Raw genomic sequence first — 8,260 nt, 5'->3', positions numbered from 1 at the left:
AAAGCAGATCAATGACATCCCAAGAGGGACATCTTGACTTGTAAGTGAGTTGGATTTAAGTGAGATGGAGCTAGCTCTCACTCTCTCCTCCAGAGTTATCAGACTCTAGGACAAGACAAAAGTCAAGATGACTAGTGACGGATCCATGAAGTCACAAGCAGATCCAGGACATACAGCTCTACTGGGTCTGGCTGACCTGAATGAAGAAGGAGGAGCCAGACAAGAAAGAGTAGAAATGAGAAGCTATCACAAAAAACCAAACATGAAAGAATATCCAGGAGAAGAAGGTGGCCCGAAGCCAGCAGCTGCAGAGAAGTCAAGAAAAGAAGACCTGCAGATTTGGGGAGTAAGAGATCATTAGTAATTTGGGGGAGAATGTTGAATCAATTGCATAATGAAGGTAGAAATCAAAGTACAGGAAACTAGTGGGGGAAAAAAATAGAGGCATTCCACATAAATGGCTTTCTTGAAGAATATAGCTAGCTAGCAGAGATGGTCAGATGAACAAGGATTGATTGGGGGGTTTGTAAGGACAGAGAAGTCATGGGTATTTTTTAAAGTAGCCAGTAGATAGAAATTGAAAATTAGAGAGATGATGTAGGGATGACAGTAGGAGCAATCTGTTGGTGAAGACGAGAGACTAGGTATCAAAGGTAAATGTAGAAGTTTTGGCCCCGGTGCAGGGAATGGAGACAAGGTGATATAGGTGAGATGCCCAGGAGCAAGAGAGACAGTGAGAAGCTTTGGAACAACCATTGAATGTACCCTACTGACCCAGGCCTCAGCCCCTTTGTATCAATGAAATATTCCATGGTTTCCCTTGTCTACTGTTTTTTTCTCCTGAATAAAGAGTCCATCTCACCAAACTCATCTTCAGCGAATCTGAATAGGTAGGTTGTTTCCTCTCTGGCCAACATCCAACTAGAAAACATTTGTAGAAAAACATATTTGCTGTCTAGACGGCTTTTACCCCAACATAGGCAGACAGGAGACTGCTCTAAAGCAGGCTGATTCCGAGTCGTTGCTTATTTTCCTTCTGTCTAGGACTTCTCGGGTAACCACTGATGGAAGGCCCAGACAAATTCTCAGGCCTCTGATTCCCACCCCTTGCTTTTGCCTGTTTTCTAGGATCTACTCCCCTTCCTCCCAATAAATCCCCTGAACTTATTCCTGTTGACTCATTTCCACAGGGTACCAGAATATCAGAGATGGCCTACGCCATCTAGTCTAAACTATATCTCAACACAACATCCCTGACAAAGAGCTTAAATCTCAGCCTGGATTTTATATTCTGCATTAAAAGGGCAATTTATAGTATATATGTATGTGTGTGTATATGTGTGTGTGTATACACACATATACACACACTATATACTATATATATACATACTATAAACTATATATATAATGTATACATACTATAAACCACATATATACCTACTATACTATAAATTATATATATACATATATACATACTATAAAATATATATACATTCTATAAACTATATATACATACTATAAACTATATATACATACTATAAACTATATATATACATACTATAAACTATATATATATATACATACTATAAATTATATATATACATACTATAAACTATATATATACTATAAACTATATATATACATACTATAAATTATATATACATACTATAAACTATATATATACATACTATAAATTATATATATATATATATACATACTATAATCCACATATATACATACTATACTATAAACAATATATACATATATACTATAAGCTATATATATACATACTATAAATTATATATATATACATACGATAAACTATATATATATATACATACTATAAATTATATATACATACTATAAACTATATATACATACTATAAACTATATATATATACATACTATAAATTATATATATATATATATATACATACTATAATCCACATATATACATACTATACTATAAACAATATATACATACATACTATAAGCTATATATATACATACTATAAATTATATATATATATACATACGATAAACTATATATATATACATACTATAAATTATATATACATACTATAAACTATATATACATACTATAAACTATATATATACATACTATAAATTATATATATATACATACTATAATCCACATGTATACATACTATACTATAAACAATATATACATACATACTATAAGCTATATATATACATACTATAAATTATATATATATACATACTATAAACTATATATATACATACTATAAATTATATACACATACTATAAACTATACATATATATACATATTATAAATCATATATATACACACGATAAACTATATATATATATACTATAAACTATATATACATACTATAAACTATATATATACATACTATAAATTATATACACATACTATAAACTATACATATATATACATATTATAAATCATATATATACACACGATAAACTATATATATATACTATAAACTATATATACATACTATAAACTATATATATATACACATACTATAAATTATATATATACATACTATAAATTATATATATTTACATACTATAAACTATATATACATACTATAAACTATATATATACATACTATAAATTATATATATACATACTATAAATTATATATATACATACTATAAATTATATATATACATACTATAAACTATATATATACATACTATAAATTATATATATACATACTATAAACTATATATACATACTATAAACTATATATACATACTATAAACTATATATACATACTATAAATTATATATATATACATACTATAAATTATATATATACATACTATAAACTATATATACATACTATAAATTATATATACATACTATATATATATACATACTATAAATTATATATATATATATACATACTATAAACTATATATACATACTATAAATTATATATATATACATACTATAAACTATATATATATATACATACTATAAACTATATATACATACTATAAACTATATATACATACTATAAACTATATATATAATGTATACATACTATAAACCACATATATACCTACTATACTATAAATTATATATATACATATATACATACTATAAAATATATATACATACTATAAACTATATATATACTATAAACTATATATACATACTATAAACTATATATATATATACATACTATAAATTATATATATACATACTATAATCCACGTATATACATACTATACTATAAATGATATATACATACATACTATATACAATATACATACTATAAACTATATATATGTGTATATATATATATATATATATATATATATACATACATAATATAAACTGCACACACACACAACTCTAAGGTACCACCATACCCCTCTTAGATTGACTAAGGTTATAGGAAAAGATATTGATGAATGTTGGAGGGGATATGAAAAACTGGGACACTTACACACACACAGATAGATAAAGTAACAGGAAAGCAGCCAGGAGATAGAAATTGACGTGGCTCTTTTCACCATTGAGATAGATAGATAGATAGATAGATAGATAGATAGATAGATAGATAGATAGATAGAATATATAAGTAGGAACTTTTCCTACTTTCTACTTATATAACCCTCAGCAAGTCATCTAACTTCACGAGGACTCAGTTTCCTTATCTATAAAATAATATTGGAATAGATAATGAGAGCTCTTCCACATTTAGAGCTATGATCCTATGAAATAATGACCTCTCAAGGTAGTCCAATTCACTTTTGAATAAGTCCTTAAGAATTTTCCTTCTATTGAATCTAAATTTGACTCTCAAATTTATGGCCAGAGAACTAGAGTACATTATAAAATGCAAAATGGATAGTTTTGATTATATTAAATTAAGAAGTTTTTGTGCAAATAAAACCAATGCATCCAAGATCAGAAAAAAAGCAGAAGACTGGGTGGGGAGGAATCTTTATGTCCAAGGGTTCTGATAAAGGCCTCATTTCTAAAATACATAGAGAATTAACTCAAATTTATAAAAATAAATGCTATGCTCCAATTGATAAATTGCATATGAATAGACAATTTTCAGCTGAAGAAATTGAAACCATTTCTAATCATATGAAAAAATGTTCTAAATCACTGTTGATCAAAAACATGCAAATTAAAACAACTCTGAGGCATCACTATACACCTCTCAAATTGACTAAGGCAACAGGAAAAGATAACGATGAATGTTGGAGGGGATGTAAGCAAGCTGGGATACTAATATATTGTTGGTGAAGTTGTGAACTGATCCAACCATTCTAGAGAGAAATTTGGAACTATGACTAAAGGGCTATCAAGCCCTTTAATCCCACAGTGTTTCTACTGGGTTTATATCCCAAGAAATCATAAAAAATAGAAAGGGACCCAACATGTGCAAAAATGTTTGTGGCAGCCCTTTTTATAATGCCTAGAAACTGGAAACTGAGTGGATGCCCATCAGTTGGAGAATGGCTGAATAATGAATGTTATGGAATGTTATTGTTCTGTAAGAAATGACCAGCAGGATGATTTCAGAGAAGCCTGGAGAGACATATATGAACTGATGTTAAGTGAAATGAGCAGAACCAGGAGATCATCATGCATGGCAACAATAAGACTATATATGATAATCAATACTGATGGACATAACTCTCTTCAACAATGATATGATTCTGACCAGTTCCAATTGTTCAGTGATGAAGAGAGCCATCTACACCCAGAGAGAGGACTATGGGAACTGAATGTGGACTATAACATAACATTTTTTACTCTTTCTGTTGATGTTTGCTTGCATTTTGTTTTCTTTCTTGGGTTTTTTTCCCCCTCTTGATCCAATTTTTCTTGTGCATCAAGATAACTGTATAAATATGTATACACATATTGGATTTAACATATATTTTAACATTTAACATATATTGGACTACCTGCCATCTGGAGGAAGAGATGGGGAGGAGAACAATTTAGAACAGAAAGTTTTGTAAGGGCCATTGTTGAAAAATTACCCATGCATAGGTTTGTAAATAAAAAGCTTGCTTTAATAAAATTTTTAAAATATTGCTATGTGAAATGAGTAGAATCACTTCCAGTTGATCAATGATGGACAGAAATAACTATACCCAGAGAAGGAACACTGGGAAGTGAATGTAAATTGTTAGCACTACTGTCTATCTACCCAGGTTACTTATACCTTCGGAATCTAATACTTAAGGTGCAACAAGAAAATGGTATTTACACACATATATTGTATCTAGGTTTTACTGTAACACATGTAAAATGTATGGGCTTGCCTGCCATCGGGGGGAGGGAGTGGAGGGAGGGGGGGATAATTTGGAAAAATGAATACAAGGGATAATATTATTTAAAAAATTACTCATGCATATATACTGTGAAAAAAAATTCCAAATTAAAAAAAAAAAAAGAAATGAGTAGAATCAAGACAACATTGTATACAAGAAGATTATGTAAATATCTGTTCTGATGGACATGGCTCTTTTCAATATTGAGATGATTCAGGCCAATTCCAATAGACTTGGGATGGAGAGAGTCATCTGCACTCAGAGAGAAGACTGTATGGAATCACAACATAGTATTTTCACCTGTTGTTATTGTTGTTGGCTTCCTTTTTCTTTCTCATTTCCTTTTTTGATCTGCTTTTTCTTGTGCAGCCCAGCAATTGTGGAAATATGCGTGGAAAAAAATGCACATGTTTAACATATATTGGATTATTTACTGTCTAGGGGATGGCTGAGGGAAAGGGAGGGAGAAAATAATTTGGAACACAAGGTTTTACAAGGATGAATATTGAAAACTAGCTGCATATGTTTTGAAAACAAAAAAGCTATTATTTTAAAAAATTAAAAAATAAAATAAAACTTTTAAAAAGAATAATTACCTATAAAAATAAATTATTAGATTTGCCTCTCTGCAATGACCAGCCATTGTTCCCAGCCCTGCAAACTGAGTTCAAACCGAAGACAGTATGTTGGAGTGCAAAGAGTCATGGACAACCACATCTAACTATAATGCAAAGTCACTCACTTTGATGAGTCTCATTTTCCTCATATGTCAAGTTAAAGAGTTAGACTAGAGTGCCTTTCATATCTAAGTCTATGATCTTAAAACTATTCCCTCTTCTAGGGAACAGTTCTTCATGTGCTTTGAGAAAGCTATGAATTTTTTCTGCAAAAAAATGGCAATTCTATTTTTTTGTCTAAAATTACTAGATGGCACATTTGATAGAATGCTTGATCAGCAGTCAGGAAGGGTCATCTTCCTAAGTTCAAGTCTGGTTTAGACAATTACCAGCTGTGTGACCTAGTCAAGTCAATTCACTCTGTTTGCCTCAGTTTTCTCATCTGCAAAATGAGCTGGAGAAGAAAATGGCAAACATTCCAGTATCTCTGCCAAGAAAACCAAATAGAGTCACAAAAAGTTGAACTCAACTGAAATCATGTGACAAAATTCATTCTATCTTATTTAACCAAAATCAGATATGATTTCTATTGCCAATCTCAGCCTCCCTCATATCCTCACAAATCCAGACCTAGGGAGAAATGTTTCAGGAATTTAAAGGGGGGGGGGGAGAATCTTTATGCTTCTAGATCAGAGAATCATAGGTCTAGAATGGCAAGAAACTTTCAGGAGCATCTAGTGAGTGGTTTTTCACTTTGTAAATGTCCTGGGCCCCTTGGGCAGGCAGTTTGGTGAAGCTGGTGGACCCTCCTCAGAACAGGGCTTTTTAATACATATAATAAAATATTCAGGATTACAAAGGAAACCAAATAAACTTAGAAAAAAATTTGCTAAAACAATTTCATTTAAGCCCAGCATAAAAAACTCTGGTTTAAGTTCAATATCATTTGACTCTGAGGAAATTTGATATCAAGTTGGAGAAGGTATATGTATAAATATATATACATACATACAAGAACATATGTATGTAAATACACACATATATGTATACACACATATACGTATATATGTATATGTATGTTTCTGTATATGCATAAATATGTAAATATATATACACATACATATACACCTCTTGAACTCTCTGTCTCTCTTTCATATTGCTTTCTTTCACACATATACATCTAATATCCAAGAAATTATAGCACAGAAGAAAGAGTGCTAGATTTGAAGTAAAAGGACCAGAGTTCAGATATTGGCTCTGCCACGGGGGTGACTATCAGCAAATCATTTCAAGCCTCTGAGTCTCAGTTCCCTCCTACATAAAATGAGTCAGTTGCACCAGCTAATGTCTAAGGTCTCTTCCAGCTCTAATTTTGTGACTATAAATTCCCCCATAGCCACTAAATTGTATCAGCTAACTCATTAAGTCCCCTAATTAATTTAGTGGTTACTTAATAGGCAGCACACAGAAGAGTGATGAGGAGAGAGAGCCGCTTTGGGTCCCGGGAAATGTTATAATGAATGTGCCTCTTTGGAGAAAGCACTTGATATCTTGTTTTGTTCTGCTTCAGTGTGTTTTTAAGATGTTTTATTTCAAACTCCGATTATTATAACTTCACTCTGAGTCCTTTACCAGACAAGAGCTGCTGAATCTAATCCTGTTTTAGTCATGGTTGCTAGGTGATCAGGTGATAGAATTTCAAGATATTGATGAGAATAAAAGAGTTAAAAAATAAGTTAGTGAAGATATTTTTTTAAATGGCCAATTTTGTTTGGAACGTCCCTGACTTGGAAATCTGTGTCTTCTCATTTAGGAAATTCCAGAGGAGATGAATGCTTGGTCAAGAATGCATTGAACAAATGTCTTCTGAGGTTCCTTCCAATTCAAAGGTTCACTCGTTTCATGGAACTGGACTTCAAAATAAATTATCATGTAACTTTCCTTCCTATTCTGTAATGTCATAACGACAGACAGGTCTTATGGGGAAAAGAACACAACAGCTACCTGAGCTGGATGACTGGGTTAAGGAAGATTGATTACAATCTAAGTAGAGATAAAAGACCAGAGAGTTATTGCTTGCAAGAGCTTTTGACACAAAGTTGCTCAGAGGTTCTGCTTCAGCAGACACCAAAATTTAGACATGGCATTTCGACCAGCAGACACCAACAAATTAAGAGAAGTTTATATATAAAAATATATATGAAGATACTGAATGTTTTCTTTTTTTTTTCTTTTGAACTCATTTTATAGATGAGAAAACTGAAGCAAACAGGTTTGAATGGCTTGCCAAGGTCACACAGCTAGTAAGGGTCTGAGGCTGGATT

This window comes from Sminthopsis crassicaudata, chromosome 2 (genome assembly GCF_048593235.1).
Source record: "Sminthopsis crassicaudata isolate SCR6 chromosome 2, ASM4859323v1, whole genome shotgun sequence".
Classification (NCBI taxonomy): domain Eukaryota; kingdom Metazoa; phylum Chordata; class Mammalia; order Dasyuromorphia; family Dasyuridae; genus Sminthopsis; species Sminthopsis crassicaudata.
Note: the sequence above shows the minus strand (reverse complement) of the source record.